Source organism: Bombyx mori, chromosome 1, assembly GCF_030269925.1.
Source record: "Bombyx mori chromosome 1, ASM3026992v2".
NCBI classification, from domain to species: domain Eukaryota; kingdom Metazoa; phylum Arthropoda; class Insecta; order Lepidoptera; family Bombycidae; genus Bombyx; species Bombyx mori.
Window position 1 is genome coordinate 3,375,330 of NC_085107.1, and position 25,434 is coordinate 3,400,763.

The 25,434-nt window shown below is 32.6% G+C and overlaps 1 protein-coding gene and 1 long non-coding RNA gene across 5 annotated transcripts in view; both read left to right on the forward strand.

Annotated features, from left to right (window-relative positions):
* The window catches only part of Bmap-A (apterous A), a 134,822-nt gene that overhangs the window by 40,282 nt on the left and 69,106 nt on the right, over positions 1-25,434 (forward strand). The window lies entirely within an intron of this gene.
* LOC134201837 (uncharacterized) lies at positions 1,231-12,723 on the forward strand. The gene is made up of 5 exons (XR_009977096.1): positions 1,231-5,061; positions 5,321-5,431; positions 6,646-6,754; positions 6,846-8,772; positions 12,469-12,723. It is a non-coding gene; the product is annotated as an uncharacterized LOC134201837 (long non-coding RNA).

A 25,434-nucleotide genomic window follows, 5' to 3' on the forward strand; every position in this document is an offset into this window, starting at 1 on the left:
GGGATCAACGTAATTATCACCAACCTCAAGATGCCCGATTAATTTTATAATTTTTACATGTATCCCAAGACCCATGATAATACAATAATTTTATTACTTTGATCTAATACCATGACCAGGATAACCTAGTTAAAAGTTTTAGTTCAACTTGCCATGGACAGATCCGAAATTACGATTTATTATTTCGATTGGATTTCGATCTCGATTGGATAGGTATTGAAATACTTAAAGTATTAATTGTAATATGTAAATGGAAAAAAATGATTCGAGCCCTACACCCCAGTAGTGGGTAATAGGAAGGAATGATGATGATGATGATGATTAATTATATAAACAAAAATTTTATATTTGTTATATTTCGTTTGGAATTAATACCGTTGTTTGTTTCCGCGCTATACAAGCCTGTACAGTCTACTGCAGTGCTTGTCTTGTACTAATAAAGCTTCGACTAGCTTAAGAAGCTTTTACTATTCAACTAAGTTAATGGCATGGTGCAGAAAGCGTCATTCTTGAATTTGTACTTATCGTCAGGAGATTTCTCACCCTGGAGCCCTATCCACTGTTGGCTTCAGTTATAAGTCGCCACCAGTGGAATATCTGTTTTGTATAGTGTATTTAAAAACAGTGTTATCGATAAAAATTAAAACTAATATATGACTGCTATGATTTTTACTAATAACAACTACACAATGAACCTATGCTGTAACTTACGATGAAATGAAAATGAGGTTGGTAAGAGAGTGTTAACTATGAATGTGGAAGGATATAGAGAAAGAGGTAGACCTAAGAAGAAATGGATGGATTGCGTGAAAGACGATATGTGTAAGAGGAGAAAGGAAGGAAGAAGGAGTAAACATGTTGCGCCAAACCTCAGGTGACTGGGAGAAAGGCAGGAGAATGATAACTATAACTTGCTCGTATCTATCAATGGTTTGCTATTTATAGATATGTAAAATAATCTTTATTCGTCTGTGTTTCAAGGTTCAATTTTCGGTAGACGTCGAAAGTAGCCTTTGTAGAGAAAATTAATTATTATTTGATTTTATCGAAAAACTTCATTACTTCGGCACTTTGGAACCTAAGAAGTTATTTCGAATGTAAATTAATTCGTTCGCTTCAATTTATATTAACAATTGTAATAAATCGATACTATTTATGTAATTCATTATTGTATAACGTTTAGTTTGTGCTATGTGTTGTGGTATGTTTTTTTGACATTTTTTTTATGATTCATAACGTAAGACGGTATGTACATTTTGACTGACAAAGAATTATAAACCTTATTTACTCAAATATTTCGTGTCCGTTTTGAATAATCAGGTTTCCTGTTTGTTTACAAATAATTTTAGTTGGCAGTTTACCTCATTGATAATATAATAGTATAACGTATTAAAATACAATAATAATAATGTGAGTCATACAGTTTAAAATTCGGCCTTTTAATCCAATAAAATGGGAGACGTTTAAAAGTTTAAAAGTTTCAGATTTGTATAACTCGTGTGAATGTAGAGGAATGGAAAAGGAGAAGTTAGACTCACGAAAAGCGATGAATTTGTGTGGCGCCATTGAAGAAGTTATTTCAAGGATAGATTCCACAATTTTTAATATTAAAAAAAAAACATTTCAGTACACTTCACTCCATTTACAACTGCTACATACATTCTTATCATACCACTAGTTCACTGAATTTTTCGTCGGATCTTCTCAGTGAGTCGCGATTCCGATCCGGTGGTAGATTCTGCGAAGCACTGCTCTTGCTAGGGCTAGTGTTAGCAAACTCTGGTTGAGTCCGTGAGCTCACCTACCCGTCCGGGCGTAGTTGGAATAGCCTCTTAGGTTACCAGCGAATGGGTAAAGAAAAAAATCACACCACTTGCTACGCTAGCAATATATCGATTGGTTTTTAATTATCCGCTTACAGCTAGACACTATTTGACCTTGTCCCTCATAAAAGATACTTCGTACTTAACACTTTATACTTGTAATAAAATCCACAAGAATTCAAACCATTATCATGTCTGTATCAGCAGCAAAGCCATGCTTAAGGCGGAAGGAATAATATATTTTAAAATTCAATGCGGCTATTTCCTAGCACCAGATGGGGATCTGTACGTCTATAAAACTAAATTAAAAGCCACATTATAACACAAAAATAGGCTCCAAAAAAAAAAAATATATATATATATATTGAAAAATTTAAATCCAAGTGACTCATAACTTGACTTTTAGCAGCGCTTCATTCAAAGATCGTTAGTCTGATTCGCAATAGTATTTTTCTATGTATTACGGCTGTATGTGTACAATGGTTCACACAACGTGGCATCACATTCGCATTAGTGAATTTACTGTCTAGCTGGGAAACGGTCGACGGTGCGGCCAAAATTCACACGACCACGCATTCGCTTTGTTTTATAAAACACATTTGGGAATGTCGCAATTGTGATACGTGAATCTAGAAGTTGGTCTAGCAAACAACTAATGAATGAATTAGAATGAATTGAATTAGAATACTCGCATGGCTCGTAATAAAAAAGAGTATTATGATATAATATGATATGATATGGCATGATATGATATGATATGATGTGATATGATATGCAGATATGCAAATATGCACTACCAGAAGTAGAAGAACGACTAGTACCTACTAGACTACTGCTAGATAATTAAATGTGCACAAAAAATCCTCGATTGCGAAGTTTTAAATGTTAGTAAGTGGTTTCCGGAGCCCATCGATATTATCACATCGCAAAAACCCAACCTGAGACATGAGGTCGATGTCTCATTAGTGTCACTGTATAACGGCAGTCACGTCTTTCAAACCGACGCGGATGACTGCTTTTTGGTGGAAATAGACTGGATGGTTATATGTAGCCATTTTGGCTTACTCTCTTAAGTCTTTAACAGAATTTCTCAATTCTCTCAATTTTAATATTAAGGCCACACTATATAGATCATTTAATTAAAAAAAAAAATACGCCTACAGTTTTTTTATGAACAGCGTTTGTATGTAATTTAAATATTAAATGAGCGAAACGTTGGTCATTTAAAAAGCATTTTGAAATTAATATGCATCTGCCATGAGAACGACTTCTCACGTAGGCATATGAATGCAAACGGAACAGTTCGTCCATGATTTTGAAAGCTATTCGCATAACACTAATGAATTACCACCGTGTCACACAGATTATGCGGCTTTTGCACTCGGATAAGACAAAAGACCGATCTAACACATAAGTAGTTCGTATCAAATACTTTCAACGTTTTTATAATTATACTAGCTGTACCCGTCTGCTTCGTTGGGCATTTAAAATTAATATTATTATTTCTCAGCCCCACAAAGATTCTCATCATTAACGCCCCCGCAACTGGTATAGGGAGTCCAACACTCATACAAATATTAGCCTATCCATTAAGCACATGTATTTTCTACATGGATACCGAGTTTTAAGTCAATCGGATGCACGGTTCAGAAGTTATAACGGAACATCCGTAAAAACCACTGTAGATTTATATATTTGTATAGATTTCCCTTTACTTAGGGTCGACCAATCTCGTTCGTAATAGCCAGTGTGCTCTTATCCGTGGGGTGATTGCGTGTTTGACTCTGCCTAGTCTCTACTTTAGTTGGCTTAAGAAAGTACCTTCTCCACTGCATGACTGCGGGCATCCTCACCCTTGTTCTTGTACTATTGAATTCTGCGAGGACCTTTTGGCGGGAACGCGAGGAGTGAAGTTGTGTGATTTGTTTTATTTTGTCTATTTAGTGTTTCTTCAGGATTAAATGTGTAATAACGGTGGTTTATTAGCTGTTTAGTATCTGTGAAAGTGCACAAATGTGGGAAAATGAAACAAAGCCGCTGAACGTAACTTCTTGGGATCCAAAAAGTTCACTGAAAAAGTCTCAGTAAATGACCACCATTTTACTGAGATTATCTTTCATCCCATATCATCTCATTTCATTCAATTTCATTTCGTTTTCATTTCATGCCATGTTTCATATTAATCAACTTCATTTCATTTCATAATATCATTTAAAAAAAGTTTTTACTAAAATTAAAATAAGACTTGACTTAAAGGTCTTAGTTACCAGGTTATAAAATCCCTTAAAAAAATGAATTCTGCGATAGTTCTAACCTTGTGACCAAATTGTTTTGACAACGCGTTCTTCATCTAAGAAAGGAAATTTAATGTAATCTTTGGCACGTTTCGCGTGTCGTTCTCTGTGCTTAGTGTCGTATTGACCACCTCGATCGCGAGGAACTGTCAGAATTTGAAATCTGTCAACGGTGTTTCTAGAACGTTATGGATATGCCCTTCCTAAACATGGTTTGAAACGGACGTTTACCGAATTAGACGCGACTTGCGGTAACTTCAGGGGGGTGCAACTCCCATACAAAGGAAAATAACATACAACTAGCGTCATCTTACTCCTGTGGCGACGTCATTTTTGTAACGTTTAGGCATTAATGATCTAATAAACTCACTAGATGGCAGATATGAGTTCTGACTCAATAAAAAATGCTATCGTTGGTAGAAGTTGGAATTATTTCAGAAACAAAAAAAATATATGTTAGAAACATAAACCGTACTTATCAATATTTTTTATTTTTAACAAAAATCCAACATGTCTTATGTTACATTAAATGATATTTCTGTTAGGAAAATAAACAGTATCATGGAAATAAACTGCTTCTAAAACCAAATTTTAGAAATATTTTACTTTGGATTGGCGACTTTGTAGTAGTTTGTAGTTTTCAAAATGGCGTACCTGACGCTTTAATTTTTTAAATCGTTTTTGGTTTGGTCTCGGTTTGTGAACTATTTTACGATTTAGTATCAATTTGGAGCAACTTTTTGTTTGTGAGAATATTAGACGATTAGGCATTAAGAAACTGTTTCGAATTCTCTTTAGACATAACTTGGCTCCAATACTTTTTCTTCGATAAAGTTTCGTATGCCTGTGTATATTGTTTTCATTACTTACAGAAAGTTTATTATTAATAGTCAGCATGCCTCGAAGATCAAGAATGAAATTTTATTTCGGATGCCTTGGTAACGGTGAGTTTGCACTATTTTCCCGCTATATCATTTGCTAACAGAAATATTATTAATTATATATTTGAATGAAGTTTGATAATAGAACAAATTGAGAGATTTAATAAATGGAAATCTGTACTAAGTGCAGAATCTCAGGAAAACAGTGAAAAATAAATGTATAACAACATTCGCCTTTGCAACAGACATTTTGAAAAGTGCTTCATACTACCATCAAATAGACTTATAACAATATTAATTTATTTGTTTGTAAATATTTCAGACCAAAATTATGCAGCTCACATCGAAATTGATCAGCCACAGTTGTTGAGTGGAATTGTGCTGACTTCAAGTATGAATAATATGACAAAAATTGAAAGTGTATCATACAGAAGTAGGTGCCAATATCTGTCTTTTTTAATAAACTACTCTAATACTGAACATAAAACTATTCATGACTAAAACCCATATTTGAATAGTTTGTCAAGTATATTTGATTTTGAATTATACACTTTTCTTTTCAGAATTTTAGAGGAGCTCAAATTATAATTTGACAAATTATTTGATTCATTTAATGGTCATTCTTATCAAAATTCTCCAAAACAATACAAAAACTGCTTAAAAAGAAATTCTCCTCATTTTAATTTATGGCATGATTTACTGCCTATATTAGAGTCTATTAAATTCAAATCAGTTGTTATAAAAAATAATGTAGTAAATATTAAACACAAATCAATTCTTTCAATCCAAAACTGGATCCATAACATCAAAGTATTTAAAGAATTGTGGCATTTTTTAAATCAATACCACAATATCTGCAATTTACTAACTAGAAATTTGAATCAAGATCCATTGGAGAATTTATTTAGTAGTAATAGAAGTAACGGTTTTAGAAATATTAATCATAATTGTAGTCAATTTATTAGTGCTTTTAAAACATTGCTCATTAATAATTTTGGTTCACCTCATTCTCTAGGAGCGAATTGTGAGAAAGACAACACTAATCCAATGAAAATCTTTACAAAGTTTTTCAATCAGAAGTCTAATGACATTCTCAAAATAGATTATTCTATTGATACTGAGCAATTGATATTAGTGGTGGGTCAATTAAAAAGTAGCGATTGTTTGATTTATGCTGAATTAAAGAAATATGTATCAGGATATATTATAAAAAAATTTTAATCAAAGATTTTTACTGGATGTACTGCCTGCATGCATGATTTAGCTGAAAACAATTTAGACATTAATTCTTTTATCTATGAGATTATATTATTATTATAACAAAAAATATAGAAAATAAATGATTTTGTTAAATTAACTTGGTTAGTATAATTATAAATCATTTTGATTTCTTGGTGGTAAAATAGAATATTTTTACTATAGGGCATATTGTAAAGTTATACCGATGTGTATCACCATCTTGCTTATTTCTGTTGGGAAGCAGTCATGGTTTCCTATTTAAATAAAATACAGCACAATTGATCTCACATCCAAAGTTAGATGATGGCATTCACCTTTTGTTTTCTGGTGTTTGATAACCTAGTTACACCAAGTGGCCTGTGACCACGTTCATCCTTCTACCATATATATATATAAATTTTTTTGTAGACAAATGTTCGATAATGACAAAATTTTATGGAAAAATTATAAGGAGCACATAAAATGTCTGAAACATGAAAATTAAGATTGATGCACTATATTTGAAGCAGAAGGTTATGTAAGTATGATTAGATTAACACTCAATTTTTCATGGTCGTATTTTTTCAATATTTGTTACATACTTAAGATACTTTGTTTCTCCTTTTCAGAAGAAGAACTGATTCAGCAAGGAATGTGAACTCACAAGGGATCTTAATTTTTTTTTAAATATGATATAATTTATAAATTAATAATTGAAATAGTTCATATGAACTAAATTGATACCAATTTTGTTTTAAAATAGGTTGCTTAGTTCTTATAGTTATAGTATATTACATTTGAATAGTTGTTGTAATTAGTAAGTTAGTAATATATGAAAACACTGATATAAATTTTTGTAAATAACCTTTTGTAAATTCTACAAGAAGATGATTTTAATTAATGGTAATTCAAAAGCATTATTGTGGAATATCTTAGCTAAGTCGTGTTTTCTGTATGAGCAGATATAAACGAAAATGCCCAAACATGATTACGTTTCTTACATTTTCATTATGTGAAATCAATATGCTTGTGACTGAGTATATTAAAAATTTATTAAAACTTAAGTGATAGACAGCGACCCCTATGGCACCGCTAAAGTTTATAAGCACTGGTGACCACTTATCACGAGCCGGGCTGCGTACTCGTCTGCCGTTGAGGGCAATAAAAATTTTCGAAACCCTTTCTTAGATGTAATATTAATGTACATTTAATTTGGATTAAAAGATAAATTTACATTTTATGTTTGCATGTGTATGTTTATAATTCATTTGCATGTAACGAACATCAGTTTCTTTTGTAACAAAATTCAAACTAATGGTTTGCAATGAATGTAATTAACTTTAAGATGATTTTCTTTCAATCTGCTGTTTGTTTCATCTAGTATTACCAAAGCTAAAGCGTCAGAAACGTTAGAATAGAAATAAATTAGAAGGGAAATAAAACTATAACTATTGTAATCATGTCTAGGATTTCTATAAGCGTCATTAAGTACAAACTATCAATATTTAAGAGTACTTTAAATCATCATTACAATTTTTCCACATTTTTTTTCTTTCAAATTATGTAAAAAACGTTTTGTGCAGAACAAAATGTCACATATTATGAACAATTGTGGGTTAATTGTTTCTTATGTGTAAATATTTATAAGAGTGCTAAGAATAATTTAGTATTCACTTTAGTGTGTGTATTATCTCTACAATGCTAGTTTAAATGACAATTATTGTATGACGAAGCATAGGTAGTGTTTATAGATGTAAGATTTTCGTACAAGGTCATGATCTGTCATGATCAACTTTAAGCAAGAACTGCTATCATTGTGAAACAAATTTATTAAATTTAATTCAAATTGTCTACTATGTTTGTAATGGAAAGCTGACATGTTTATATTTCGCACGAATGACTTAATTGAGATGGAATGATTTGATTATCTAGACTTATTTAACTTTTAGATAACTTTCGATTTAATGTTATTAAGTACTCTAGTAGGATTAATCTAGAGGAGTTATTGTTATTCGAAATTTTATACAATTGTACGTTCATACTATCTTTTAACAGTAAATTGTTTGTAATATAGGGAAATTAAATAGCTTACAGAGAATTACAGCTTTTTATTTTAAAAAACTGTTTTCTCTCTGTATGAAAAGGTCTTATCGATTAGAATGCTGAACACAATCAAACGTTCTTTAATATTTCATAAGAACTATCGGGAATTTCAGCGATTCTAAACGATAAGATTTTTTCATAAAGAGAGTTAATTATAAAAAATATTAAAATTACTAAAAAAGCCACCTGGTGGGGGGTAGGGAGACTAATAATCGACAGCAGCGACGCCTGCTGTCCTGGGCTCTAACTAAAGCAAAAATAAAAATGAGAGTTGCGCATCTATCTCAAATATATTAAGTGTATAATCTATGGGTAACTTGGTCTGTCTTCATAGACAATAATGTATCTAATAATAATTTTAGTGATTCTATAATACATTAAATAGTTCATCAGTACGTACAACTAGAAAACAAAAAAAAATAAGAACTAGGCGTCCACAATACGAATGTCCAGGTAATCATAGATCTTGAAGCATAACTCAATGACATCATCAGTATTATCTAAACGTGTATTCTGACTAGATTCAGATCTGTAGTGGTCTCACGTCGCCCGACCACCACATCAGTGTGTTTGACCTCGTTTTGACTCGCACGAGGTATTTTATTTAGCGTTTTCAAACTGATAGTGCGATGTTCATTAACCTGAACGTCCCCTATGACCCTCGTGGAATTCTTTCAATTGAATTACGGAAAAGGCAAATTCCTTTAATGTAATTCAAAATGATTACATACCCTGAGCACGCAGGCAGAATTTATTACTTTTTATTTTTTTTGTTGCCTGCATCCATCTAAGTGGACGAACTACAGCCCACCTGGTGTTAGTGGTTACTGGAGCCCCTAGACATCTACAACGTAAATGCGCTACCCACCTTGAGATATAAGTACTAAGGTTTCAGTATAGTTACAACGGCTGCCCCATCCTTCAAACCGAAACGTATTACTCCTTCACGGCAGAAATAGGCAGGGTGGTTGTACCAACCATACGGACTCACCAGAGGCCCTACCACTAGTAAATTGAACAATTATATATAAATTAGTTGTGATATTTAACAATATGTTTTTCATTCACATATTGCATACGTCATTTCTTTGTGAATTTCTATGACAGCTACATAATTTGTTACGTCTGATATTTTGGCTTCTGTTTCGATGCTTGAAAACATTAGCCAATTTTAATTAGTTTAAGAGGTTGTTTAAAATGCTGAAATAAAGAATTACAATAAAAGGCTATTCAAGTAAAATAATAATAACTAGCTAATTGTGCTTTTTGCGTCTGCTCCTCGTATCGTTGTTTAGTTCTTTATTACATTAGTATTTTTATTTCGACCGGTGTTCGCCCAGTAATTGAAATTCGACCACAACCACTGACACCACAAGATCCAGATTAGTTTTCTCGACATTGTCTTTTTAGTTTTACCACTGGAACTTAACAAGAAAAGAAATTGTATATTTTTGAAACTTAACACTAAAGATCGTTAAAAGAATAATAAAAACGTTAAAAGATCGCGTTGACAAGCAAAGGATTTAATCGTAGTTAATTCATTTATATTATATAGACTAGCGACCAGCCCTCGCTTCGTTTCGGAAACTGTAATTTATTATTGATTTCTCCACTATTTAATGGATGTTATTATACATATAAACCTTTCTTTTCAATCACTCTATCTATTAAAAAAACCGCATCAAAATCCGTTGCGTAGTTTCAAAGATTTAAGCATACATAGGGACAGACAGATATAGGGACAGAGAAAGCGACTTTGCTTTATACTATGTAGTGATGTACAAATGCAGTTTTGTTATTAATCTACGGTAAAAATGATGTGGTCACTTCCATTTACGCAACGAAAAAGTCATAAACATTCATCATAGCATTCGTGAGACGCATGACAGCTAGCTTCCTCTTTTGACAATTTGTATTACTAGTAAATTGAATTTAGCCGTAAGCGTGTTAATTTATGCGCTGTATCTATATATTATAATACGTGGAGCAAAAACTTTGTATCCCTTTCTACGAAAATTGCGCGGACGGAGGACTATGAAATTTTCCACACTTAAAGAGAAAATAGAGAAGTGCACGATGCTAATGTTTTTTTTAAATAATGCATAAAAGATACATTAAATCAATAAGGAAAACCTTACACACACTACCATGTATTTGACACAACACATTTATATAAATATACTCTTTGTTTATTGTCAATTGTCAAATTTTTGTTAGTGCTTAAACTCTGTGGTCAAATTGAGAATAAATGAATATTGTTTGTCTTTATTATTATTTATGTATAGTGTAGCTTTGGCGAAATCTGTGATTATATTATATAAGTATAATATTATATTATTTGAGAATAGAACCATAATAATGTTTAAACATAAAATTTCAATTGATTAAAGTCGAATTTCGCGGACTACTGCGGTACCACTAGTTTGAATAATTTTCCTTCGTAAGACTTATAGTAAAGTGAGCATGCTTGTATCAGCACTGATATTTGCGTCCGGGTCATCCTGAGTTCGTCCGGTTATCGGACACTGCGTGTACACGTGCCGCCCGAGCTGTTCACGGTGACATGCGAAAATTCCTAACTCACTTTTGACCTGGTAACTAAGACCTTTAAGTCATGTCTTATTTTAATTTATATTCTTATTTTTATGAAAAATGATAATATGGAATGAAATGAAATGAAATGGAATGAAGATGATTAATTTAAGACATTAATCAACTGGGATGAAATTAAATGAAATGATAAGAGATGATATGGGATGAAATATAATCTCAGTAAAATGGTGGTCATTTACTGAAATTTTTTCAGTGGGCTTTTTGGATGATCCAGAGAAGCTACGTCCAGCGACTTTGTTTCATTTTCCCACATTTGTGCACTTTCAGAGCTATTAAATAGTTAATAAACCACCGTTATTACACATTTAAACTTGAAGAAACACTAAAATACAAAATAAAACAAATCACACAACTTCATTCCTCGCGCTCCCGCCAAAAAGTCCAATTCCTAACTCATTTCTACCAGTGTTGCCAGTCCACAGCCTAATGTTGCCTTAGTACTATAAAATGTACCAGATTAGGTAATTAAAGGTCCTTAAATTAATGTAGATAGTGTGCAATTTCATAGTAAATTAATATATTTTATTATTCGATATCAAAACATAAAGAAGTTCGTTATTGGTGAGAAAGAAAATATTTTAGTAAATATTATAGTACAAAATATATTTTTATTACTGAATTAAAAAGTACGTGGAACCGAAATGTTCCTTAACAAAACTATCAAAGATTTCGAATTAAGAAATTCTAATCTTTCAAAAATTAAACACACGCTATTGTAATTCACTGGGTCGTATTCAAGCATAATAGTCAAATATAAACTGATCTAGTTGCGATAGTGGCCCGTGAACATTAGGAACGCGGCGAATAAATCAATTGTGTTCACAACGGAACGAGCACCGCAGAACGCATACAGACGTCAAACACACAATGCGATCGGTCGCACAATGTAAAATTGTCAACATCTATTTGTCGGCAATGCTTGAAAAAATATTTATAAATACCTAAGTATGAGACAGTAAGACAACTTTTAGGATTTAAATCAGAAAATAACAATAAAGAAAACGTTTTATAACGCAAATAGCAAAGCTATAGCTCACTTAGTAAAATTATGAAAGTTTCGACCCAAAACGTAGTTTGCTGGTATAATTTAAAATACGTGTTTTAAATGTTATCATACTGTCGTCTCCTTGCTTTGTTATGGAGCACCCTTATTACAACCGCACAAGAGGTTGACTTGTAAAATGAAGAAAAAAAAGAACGTTTCCGCCATGCCATCTGCTGTTTGTAGGTCAAAATGTTTTTGTAAACATTGTGGTTTCGCTTTTGATTGAGCGATTTACAATATATCACAATGCGTTTTGTTATCGCTCACTTCCTTCACGAGTTTTGTGCAACAATAAACCATTTTCTTAACGATCCGTTTTCGAATATATTTTTTTGTGAATATTTTATATCATATTTTTATACACTGTGATGATGGGAGGGTTGGGAGTTGTCTGGGTCAAGCAAGGGTTGGCCATTTCACTCGCGGAGCCAGAGAATCTTGAATCTTTAGAACGGACTTGTGTTGGTTGATTTTTAATTTTTATATTCCAGCTTCTCTAAGTGCTCGATGGATACTCGGCTAATTACAAAATACACAATTATATATTTTTTTAAATGAGACTGATCCCACAATGATCATCATGATTTTATCTCAAGGCAAGTATGTCATTCTATCAACGCTATTAAAGCAATGAAATTTGATTAATTTTTATCTTTTAGTAATTATTTTTCGACCCTTCTTACTTACATTATTTGAAAAACCACTTTACCTAATTGTGTTAGCTGGTTATGTTATTATAATAACGTTACTTTGGCACGGTTAGGTGTAAAATCTTGTAGCGGTAAAAACCTGTTTCAAAGTATTCCAGGCGTATCTTTTGTGAGTTAGAGTTCATTTTCCTGTAATTTTCATGATTTTCAACGACTGTTTGTTCAGTCTAGACTTTCTTATATTAGATTAACGAATGCTTCAAATATTAATGTTTTTCTAGTTTTATTTTCAGACAGTAATTACGATTTTTCATATTTACGAAGAAGAAAATCAATGTTGTTGTTTTAGTTTAAAAACAATATCCCTTCTCAATTAATAATACCATTTAATTTTATGTAACAATTTGAAAATGTTATTAAATGAAATAAACTTTAAATAATTCCTTCAAATTACATAATAACGTAGATTATATGACCATATTACTTAATACATCTTGCCTTATTCGTTAACTCCAAATAATCGAGGCGTGATAGCACTTTGGAAAACTGCGTAATACATATTTCAAGGTAATGACACTCATGAGTTATTTTGTTATCACATTTTTACGTGTGAGAACACAAAATGTAATATAACAATTCGATAAATTTATGGGACTTATTTTATTTTGTTGGTCTTAAAAATGAACATATTTGAATTTGATACTTACAATAAGCAAGCGATCAATATTTTGTAGGAAATTTAGTCTCATTTAGTTATTTTAATTTAATTTCTCGTTTCAATTTGCGGTGGCATAAAACGAATAGCTAAAAGGAAACATCATGGATGTCCTCCGATTTTAAATATCTTTAACTGTCGATTCTTTTAACGTTTGATTTTTTGTGACAAACAAACTTCAATGACTTAATTAACAGATGCACAATTACTTTTGAACAAGGTCGGGTCAGTGTTTATCAGTGGACCGAGTGGCATGGTGATCGGTCATATCAGAAACGCTAACCGACTCTGTTGAATATGGATATGGCAACATGCACGTCCAACACAATGCGACTGTTAATTTTAAATTGTCATTATACATTTTCTTGGGCTTTCGCGAGGCTTATACATAATGAAAACTAGTTTTGTGGATTTAAGCTCGCGTTTTTTATTGTCACTTCATCCATTATTCGTGTTCGCGGACGTCTGGTCGAAATATGTACCACGAAAAATATAAAGTATTCGTAACATTCGAATTAATAGCAAGAACGGTGCACGGTGACCGGCAAGAAGTGGATGAGGAGAGCCGCAGACCGGGCTCAGTGGTGTAGATTGGGAGAGGCCTATGTCCAGCAGTGGACGACTGTGGGCTGTTGATGATGATGATGATGATGAATTAATAGCAATAACATACTGTGCAGTAAGTAACGTATACAACACATAAGTAGCAGCAATAACATAATGAAAAAAAAAAAAAGACGAGACATTAAATCGTGAAACTATTATTGATTATGTTCATTAGGTATGCGTTTTACGTATGAATATATTTAATTTATGTAGTCTTTCAATATATTTTTTTCTTTTTTTTTTCTTTTTAATTCATTTTTTTTTTAATTATGTTACAGATGCCTTTGCCTATGCATTCGGGTTTAACTTACAATTAAGGATCCAAGAAATATTCATTATTACATTGAATATTGTATATTCTCGTGGACACTACAGTATATAATGTGCAATAAAGGGAATGCATTGTTAAGATGCAGATTTTTGTGAAGGCTTAAAGCAAAAGTTGCCCGGTGTACGGTCGTATCAAGCGCGGCGTAAGCTCTAAGCTCGCTCGGGTAGGTATCACAATCTTGCCCATATCTGTCGCATCGCATTCGTTTGGGTTTCAAGATCGGGACACGCGTTAAGCTATACAATTTTTAGCCTCACAGATTTTAGCCATACACTTTACGCTATTTAGCCTCATGTCTCAAGTTAGGAGACGGCATTCATCTCGTGATATCGATGTGCTTCGGTAGCCACCTAACGGCAAGTGATTCGTGAATTCGTTCGCCTATCTATTTATTAAATAAAAAAAAGGGAATCGATTGTAATCATAAATTTAATTAACATTGTTAATGTTCAATTGTAGATGTAATATTAATTAATTAATGTAATGATTTACTCATGTCATAAATGTTTGATCTACTTATATTTTATGAATCAACGTATGCTGTATACTCGTAATCATTCATTGTTATCTGACATTGTCACAGAGCTTTTTTTAATTATATATTATTACGACTATTATTATACATTTATTGAATGTAATTTATTATGATTTACATATACATTTTAAAATACAAACGATGAAAAACGATACAAAAGTAATACTGTGCACAATTACAGAAAAAAAAAACATAGACACGTAAGTTCAGAGGTCCCATACAACTTAAGATTTTTATATCGATGTTGATGGTATCACAGTGGTTATGTATGCGAGTCGCATCCAGTATTTTTATATGGCAACGGTGCCACGCGCGCACCAGTGCGTACGTACATGCGCTGATAAGCCTGATATTTGAGTCCTACATTTTGTGAATTACAAATTTTGTTAAAAAAATAATGTTTTTTTAAACTTCATAATAATATATATTATTTGTGTGTGTGTATATATTATGTGTGTATATTATTTGTGTGTGTATTTAGTATTTTAGTATTAAATAATGTTATCAAAGTATAAAACTTTGAGAGCCACATAATAATGTGTTTTGGTCTACTATGTCTTTGGTTGGTATTTGTATTGGTTTTAGCGTATTGTTAATTTAAATAAATTATCGGAAATTATGTATTTATAAAATGGCTAATAGTTTGTTAGCACATATCGTTCGGTTAAGCTTTGAGTCCTGTTGATGAAGTATCAACGGGCTTTTTTCGACACATCTATTAAACTAGTGTACTTGCGCAAAGAAAATAATAATATCTTAATATAAATGATTCTTCTGTAACTTTAGTGAACTTCTCCTATTGTGATATCCTCTTATATAGTGATTTTGATGAAATTTTGAAGTTCCCGTAAATTCAAGAACATAATAATTTAGATACAGATTTCGATCCACTGGAAATGCATACCAATACATTAAAAAATAATATTCAAATTTTTGGATTTAGGAAAATACGTCTGTTGGGTTCGCTCGTATTTATATCAAAATGCAATTTGGTGTTTAAACGAAATTGATCCATAAATTTCTTGTTTAATTTTCCTTGGATCGGTTTTACACGTGCTTTTCGAATCTCGAGCAAAAGCTATTGCAGTTAATTGGTGATAGTTGGACTTTGTGTTCTGTAGTTTATTTATTATATCCCGAACAAGGCGAGATAGAAGTAAGGCGGCAGATACTGCTGAATTTAGTTTTTACTAAAATAGAGCGAGGACTCCTATTATAGTCCTGAGTAAAGAAAAAAGATAAACAGTTATTATAAAGTTTTACAGTTATTTAAAATAAAAATAAAGCATTAAAAAAATATTTAAAAAAGACACCACAATGCTTAACCACAATGCGCGTGCGGGACTAGCTGTATAATGCGATTTGTCACTCGAAAACTCATGAATGTACACTCTTCGTGTTCATTGGGGCTTAAAAATGTCGATTCACATCCCTGTATGTTCACATCGCGACTCTATGTCCAACGCAATAAAGCTCGAAAGAGCCTGATGTGTTTTGAGTGGTTTTTTTTCGATTCGTAAAGGGTAAAAGCTCTTGACTGCTGTAAGTAAATAAATTATGGTTTTTTTTTTCTCTCTCTATCGAGTGCTTGAGTGAAATGTCAAAAATGTTTGTTGGAGTGTTTTTGTTTTGTTATCGAAGTGTTTTTACCGTTGTTTATTTACTTGTTTCTTTGTTACAGTTTATTCTCCGGTAGAATTGTCGAGTACTTTCATGTTTTGTTTGAAGGGTAGCGATTGTATTTGACTTCGAACAGAGTTGTAGGTTTTTGTTTAATAAATTTATTAAGATTATTGGAATAATCGATATTTTACATAACTCATAAAACGTAATTAATATCCGTTGTTATTTCGAATTGAAGGCGTGAGACATGATGTTAGTTCGTGACGACCTAACAACTGTGTAACACGCAAACATAGAAAATCCCTTGAAAAATGTGGTCAACTACTGTTTCGAATGTTTTGTGGAACGAGTGAAACATAAACACGCGCAGCTTAAAAAAATATGACAACAGTTTGTTTATTAACTTTTTAAAGGAAAAAATTATTTTTAATCTCGATGCCACCAATGAATACTACTCTAACTCAAAATTTTTAAATTTTCGTTTTTCACGCAAATCGCTTCACTATTTTAAAAGTATTACAATACATTATTAATGGGGTTCGAAGCAAGAGTAAATCAGCTAGTTACACAAGAAAAAGGCATAAATATATCTGCAATAATAAAGGTTTTATCAACTTTTTTCGATTAAACGCTCCTCTTGTAAGCCTACGAATTTGGAGTTAGCGTAGTGTTCATTGGAGGCATCGATTTATGGATAATAATAATAATAATAACCAATAGTTGTGTCGGTACGGTTTGATAGCGAAAAGTTTCGATCAACACCTTATGAAACTTTCGTTATCCAGCTGGGCTAAGGGCCTAATATAGAAAGCAGTGATCCTCGATACTGCACGCATTGTGAGGAGGTTTCTCACTCTGGAGTCCTAACCACTGGTGGCTTGTGTCGTAGACACCGCCATCAGCGGCAATCTATTTTTATATAGTTTTTTTTTTTAAATTGTATTTTTAATATCCTTTTTAAAAAATATTATGTAATTATTTAGATTTTAAAGAAATATAAATAAATAATAATAATAATTAAAAAAATCGATAATAATCTGTGTAAACATTGAGCCTTGCGTACGATTCCCCTAGACGCGTCGTTTGCTTCACGTGAGAACGTCACCAGCGCGCTCTGTGTCGCGGCGACCCGCTGCTTGTCATTGTGCAACCGGCTGCAACTGTCGGGCTCTGGTTGTGTAACTCCGGCACGGGCATTGTATACCCCGGGGGTACTGCCGGCTGTTTATTTGCAAACAGAACGCTCTGCCCCCCGCTGGGCGTGACCCCACGTTACGATATCGCAATTTGTTACCGATTCGATGTAACACGATACGATTGCCGGATCCAGATACTTTCTTACTTCCTTGATGTGTGTTTTTTTGGAGATTTTTCGGTCTGTTGTCGGGCAATTTTGTAAGGAATATATTGTGAGTGATGTAATTATTATTCCTTGTACAGCTAGTGATTTTTTTTATAAATTTTTCTTTTTGTATATCTTCCCTTGTGTGGTTCTAGCGGCTAATACTAGCTGCTAATACTACCTGTTTCTGTTCCAAATCAATCGAACGTATCGAATTGAAGGGCATAACAGCCGTTTTATAATTCAGACAGACACTTACCATCAGGTAAGCTTAAGCTAGTGTCTATTTGGCGAAATAGAACCGGGAAATACAAATCTACACTAGAATAGAATTAAATTATAACCTTCAAGATTCTGGTCATGATGTGTGAACAAAATTCATTGACCCGTTCAATATGAAGAGTTTTAAGGTAGCCGTTTTTAATATCACTCTTTGATTTACAGCCCATCTTCAATCACATAAAACAAAACCCGAATCCATTAGTCAACTCTTAAAATTATAATTATCATTAACCAGTATACGCAGACTCGCTGTGATATCAACGAGGCCACTACTAGTAGCTCTTACAAAATGGTTTTTACATTCTAGTCTTATACGGGGTATAAAATTCTCACAGAATTTCTCAATATCATCAAACAGTCAGCCATAAAATGTAGAACGGTAGGCTCGACATACGCAAATAAAAAAAAACACATTAAGATAAATATTAATAGATATTGTAAAAACGAAATGACAAATCTCCAATTTTACGACGACCATCGAATAAATTCTATGTTTCATTTTTTTTTGTTTCATTTGAATAATATGGAATTTAATTAATTTTATTGTCAGAATAGTCTCCGTTTCATGGATGTATTACATAATAATATGTTGCCCAATGCCTACTAATGTGTGTGCCTGTATGTATATGCATATATAGAACTCATTCTTAGTATTTACTCTAAGCTAAAGCTGTCAATTATTCAATAACTAAATTGTCATTTTAACCTCTTCTGTGAGTTGTGCCTTGTACTTTCAGTAGACATCTGCGCCAAATCTTTTATTTGTGTAAGAATGAAAATAAAGTCTTGCATTCCATGCTCGCAAAGTCGTACCGTTACGTCATCGCTGGATTAAAAACCAATCGATAAATTAACATAAAACTTAAAACAGCCGAGATGGATTTCAATTAACACGAATATAAACAGTCCTTTTAATATGTTTACTTTGAGTGATCATAAAAGAGTAATAAAAAAAAAAGTGCCATCGAGTACACACTCTCCGTGTTATCTCCAGGAATGTATGATATTGTTAACTGTTCTTGAATGTGATTATGGTAAAAACGGGTCCAGAAGTTTCCGTGTTTCGTGTAAGTCAAGTTTCAAAATATATAGTGTTTTATTGCTGCAGATAGTAGGCGACCACCAGAGCTCGTAAACACAATAAAGTGAATGACACCGATCACTTAGAGACAAAAGGTTGGAGCGTCTACCTTAATTTTTATTTTTTTCGTGACCTTAAAAGATGTTGGTATACTAACAACCATCCGAACGCCAAGGAGGTAAGTCTAACAGCTAAAATGACGCTACTTCGCGAATGCGGCTACCACTAGATTCGTATCGCGACTTTGGAGAGAGCCGCGAGAAACTCAGCGGGTTGGTGCTATAGGAGGTCTTAATAATTTTGGGGGGTGAACCGCATGATTGTTTTTTTAGAAGCCGGATGTTGCTAACAAATCTTCTCACAGTGCGCTATACAATTCTACCACGTCACACGGTTACTTACTGTGTTGTCAGTTCTTATATGTGGGGATCATCTGTTATTAGGCCATTTGTGACTCCAACACGAAAACGATTTTAATTCAGGCAAATATGTATTAAAAAGCTGGGCTATCCGTTTTCGTTCTGTATTCTTGCTCTTATCTTCAACTCGTCTTCCGATGCATCGGAACAAAGAAACAAGTTCTAAAGAGAAGAGCCAGTTAGTGTTACCAGCAGTTTTATTTGTTATTAAGCTAGTTGCACACCGCAGTTTCAATTGCTTAAAATTTTAAATCCAAAAAGAATTAGATATGTTCCATCTTACTGAAGTAAAGAGTTGCTTACTGTTTCGATCTCTGGTCCATAAGCTACCAGTCAATTTGTGCATCCCTTGGTACGTAAAATCATAAGCCAGCCAACACACTATCAAGTAACTATCGAGATAAAAAGTTTTCTAACTATTATTTGCGTGAAATTTCATCCTAAGTCGTTCACTGTTTTTTAACGAATAAGAAACACACTTTTAAAATATTACTATTGATAATAGTAGCCTTAATGAATAATTGTCATTTAAATTATTTTGTAATTATATTATTTCCGACATTGTTTTGAAGTAAGAAATAAAACATACAAAGATATAGGTTTCTGAATTGGCGGGCTGTCTTTGACCTTCGGTAACCTTTTAAGACGAGCGAGCTCATGGATCTATCTATGTAATAATAATAGAAAACGTAGACGTGTTCCTTCTATGTATAAGCCAATACGATCAATATTCATCTTAAGATCTCAGATAAAATTCTGCATTGCTGGGAAAAAAAATACTTCCCAACCCTTCGAACCGGAACACATACTGGTCTCACAACAGAAACACGCGGGGTCGTGATACGACCTTTTGTTTGTAGCCCAGTGGGAGATTTACCACTTTATAAGAGCTATAGTAGTAAACTTTGCTACATTATTCACAATAAATGCTACTTTCGGAAACATTCAAAATTTCACATAATGTCGTTAAATGGAATGCTAACAAAAAACTCTATGTGGCAAATGTTTTTACAGAATATGCTAAACTAATCAAGATCTACATATATTATTTAAATAATGTGTGAAAATATCCTACTCGAAGGGCATTAGAAGAAATGTTCGAAAGTAGTTTTACGGACAGAGCTTTGTACATTAAAATAAAGTCAAAATATAATTCTAATTTTAAGTACGAACTCAATAAAAGCTTTTTTTATGTCAGTAAAGACTTAGCGTCGTACTGAATTAGTACGTGTATGATACTTATTAATATGGCACATAAACACGTTACGCTAATCAGGATGATAAAAAGAAATTGTTTACCAATAAGAACAGGACAGAACTAATTTTTCACCGGTGGTAGGACCTCTTGGGAGTCCGCACGGGTAGGTACCACCACCCCGCCTCTTTCCGCCGTGAAGCAGTGATGCGTTTCGGTTCGAAAGGTGGGGTAGCCGTTGTAACTATACTGAGACCGTAGAACTTATATCTCAAGGTGGGTGGTGCATTTACGTTGTAGATGTCTATGGGCTCCAGTAACCACTTAACACCAGGTGGGCTGTGAGCTCGTCCACCCATCTAAGCAATAAATAAAAAAAAACCGAGCATGTGTTGACCGTTTTCTTTAAAATTGTCTTTCGTTAAATAAGGTAGCGATACGCGCAAATATGTACATACGTATGTGTTTGCGACTACAAATTTGGTCTTAAGAAATGTGAGGACCCGCTAAGTATAAGAAACATGTTAACTGTCATTTGTTTAAATCACTATGTAATAATATATTTCTTTTAGTAATATTTTGCATATCGCTTGCCAAGAATATAAAATATTTCGACAAAACGAGGTCACGAAGGTCATGGTCTTAGAAAAGAGATTTGACGACACTCACTGAATGCCTTGCGGGATTTTAATTAGCTGCACACATGATTCTATGGATTTTCTTTGCTCTTTTCTTTTATTATAGCGAACTATTTTTACGGAAGTTGATAGCTTTTAGGCATATTGCAGAAACTTCCGTCAATTTGTTTACATAAAATAAGTTTATTACCAAAACATTAATAGAAGTCACAGGAATAGGTCAAACCACGTTGGTAAGTATTCAAAATTGTGAAGGCAGATGTCACTGAGTACTTCAAAAATATCTATAAATTTAGGATTCATTTTCAAGATATAAACTAAATAAGTCTTGTGACCAAAAAAAATATGTTATTTTTTATTCATTTCTTTCACATTATAAAACAATTACTTCATTATAATAATCTCGAAGACTTAAAATGTTTCAAATAAAACCTTTAAAATAGAAAATAAACGATGCATTCGTGATAACTTTTACATTATTTGTTCAAGTCTTAATTTATTTCATGAATAAATTGAACGATTCTTGAAAATCAACCTCTAGTTGCTGTTAAAGTTTAATTGATCGGGGTCCATATATTGAATTTGATGTATCTGCCGATCTACTTACTGCAGTGCCCAGACCATGATTTGATTCTTGAGACGCAGAAGAAACTGACCGCGATCAGTCTTGGTTTTTTTTATATTTTATTGCTTAGATGGGTTGACGAGCTCACAGCCCACCTGGTGTTAAGTGGTTACCGGAGCCCATGGACATCTACAACGTCAATGCGCCACCCACCTTGAGATATAAGTTCTAAGATCTCAGTATAGTTACAACGGCTGCCCCACCCTTCAAACCGAAACGCATTACTGCTTCACAGCAGAAGTAGGCAGGGCGGTGGTACCTACCCGCGCGGACTCACAAGAGGTCCTACCACCAGTAAAACCTACGTAGATCTGTTCGGTGTCGCAATAAGTGTCCATTATGTTCGATGGGCACTGTATTCGAGTCCAAAAGAAAACTTTTAGTCATAACAGCTGCTCGCCACGTACCAAAGTGGGCTGAGATCAGATCGTCTCCGAGTGTGGCAGGTCGACTGTGCAAATCCTCGAACATTATCGTCACACGTACGGCTATTAGATTAGAATCGCGCACCCACTGTCCATCTTTAAACACTCATAAAAATGTACAATGCCTATCTCGTTGTAGTTAGATTTTTTTATTTCGCTTTATAAATACGTGACGTCGCTTGTGGTGACGAAATATCTCTCCTAGCTGTTCTTTGTTGAAATGCCCGGGATTAATTTAAGAATCCACGTTGTTTTTTTTTTTTTGCATTTACAGGCTCAATTCACTGTGTAAACTATAATTTGTTGCGCTTTGTTTATGAATAGCTTAGTCTAGATTTGAGACTGCTTTTGGTATAATGACTGTTTCCAGCAAGGTAGTCACATCATAAAAATATGAAAATAAAATCTTTATAAAATTATTTAAGAGTAAAGAAATAAAATTTATTGCATTGTATTTGTAAAAACGAGTAGAGTTCGCAATTAAAATCAATTAAAATGAATTATTACTAAAACTGTATTTTACAATGAAAGTAATAAATCCCAATGAATACGAACCGTTATCAATTAATGTTGTAATTAATGAATAAAAGTAGAAATAAATAATGTGTTATGTAAACAAACCGTATTAATTAATTTGCGAAGAACAAGAATCACAATCTCTGTGTATGGCCGTTGTAATCAATGACAGGTTTGTATTCAGACGGAAATGACATGGGAAAAACTTTTGTACTTGTAGATAAACAAAAGCATATCTTAATTTTATTATCATTCGAAACACGAGTAATATATTTTAATTAAATTAAAAATTTTAAATATTTTTATAGTGTCAATTAACAACCAAAGAGTGTGAATTTATCAAACTTGTAAATGTTAATTTTGAAAATATATATGAGTATAAATTTTCAGGAGTATCCGAACTAAAAAGAAATATATTCATTGTTCAAGCAGCTATGTATTCAAGTATTTATAGGAATAATAAAAAGTTAAATAAATCCATGATCAGACGAAAGTTATTAAATTTGTTAATTCGCCATTTTGTCCTTTAATTCCATTTTTAAGTTAGTCTAGTTCCGACTCTGGTTGAACACGGACGTATCCACTACAATTACACTATCAACACCGTGTAAACTGCATCGCAATTTAACTGTACATCCATTTATGCACTCAGACAGGTAATTTAATGAACGTTTTATAGTTTTTTTTTACTCTCGCACGTGTCTATTATTTCTTAAGTCTTTAATAAATACTACAATAAATAAATAAATGTATTTACTGGAAGTTGAATGAAGTTTTTTAATTCTAAAGCATCTAGGTAAATTTTAACCTTGGATTTGATTATATTGTATTTACATATTTGATAAGGAATAAATTAAAACTTTTCTATCTATGGCTGTGAGAAATTTTGACAAAACCACAATTATAATAAAAAAACGTTTGCTGCCTAAAACAGATAAAATACTGGACTATATTGAGTGCGTTCGTAAAGTGTGAAATGACAATATAAAAATACATATCAATTCACACGGTATGATGGAACGATCAATAGTATCTAAGTTGCGCCGGCACTTCTATCGGATGTCCAGAAATTATCGAAAACTGTCACGTATTCGGCTTGTCAACGCTAAAATTCTTTAAGTGCACCGTCGTATGTGAATAATTTAATCTCGGTGCGAGGTTCAAAAGGTCGGATGTTTACTTTTGAAACTTCTCTTAATGAATATTTCGTGTTCGAAATTAAGCTATTTGTAACGTGAACTGATCGACAAAGACACTTTATTTGTCTGGAAGTAACGAAAGAGAGGGAAGACTTTTCTAAGTGAAATAAAATTAAAGGGTAATTTTAAAGAAAATTAAAGAATTTTAAATTTAATTATTATTATTAATTTATTTTTTAATTTTATTAAATTTAATTATTATTGTTAATTTTAAATTTAATTATTATTAAATTTGAATTTCTACACTTTAATTGCTCTATTGCAGAGCTATTGCTCTACAAATAAACACATAAGTGAACGAATCTACTAATATACATAATATGTGTGCAATATGAAATACGACGTTGGACTTTATATATAGTACAATAATAAAGTCTAAATTCAGTTCAATTATTGAAATGAAATTAATTATATTTAATGATATATAAATTACGCAATCATCTCTAACAATAAACCTAAAACTAAAAACCTTAAAAATAATAATAATTTAGTAACTAAAATATGTTATTAAAAGGAGTCCCATTAGGCAAAGTTCCGAAAATACTGGCAACGTTCCACCTTTGAATAACTAGACTAATTCTTTGTACAATAATTATAGATGTCTGCTTTGTATATGGTATTTATTCCTAAGTCAATTCTCCATATCGAGGCTTGAAAGGCAAACGTGACTAAGCGACAGTAACTGCTTTGTACATAAATGATAGGCAATAACCATATTCGACGCGCAAAAAAAAAAAATTCTAGGTCTATTAAAATCATTTCAATCCTACAGCTACTAGCTAGATTCTACTACAGCTGGATTCGTTAAAATAAATTTTGTTTTCAGGTATTTCAACTTTAAATTAGTCTACTGTAAATTTCACGCATTGTCGCTTAGTCTCGTTTGCCTTTCAAGCGTCGATATAAACTTTCAACTCTTACCTTAGCATAAAAAGCGTCAACGGTCAAAATTTCAAGGTGGTAACTCTAGCGGCTTAAGCACTTCGTTGTTGAATGAATCGGTCAGGACTAATAACTTTGCATATGTATGGATAATTCTTAATTGCTAAATAAAGGTTATTTTTTTTTATTTTTTTTTATTGCTTAGATGGATGGATTAATTAATGATTTAATTTATGTTATTTGTTCACTTTTATGGTTCTGCACTTTACTAACCGTATTTCCGAAAATTTGAAGTATGAGTCTGTTACAGTATACGTATATACAGCCCTATACGACTTTCGTGTCATATTAGGATACAAACAAGTATAGATGTGTTTTCGTAAGCTTCACCGA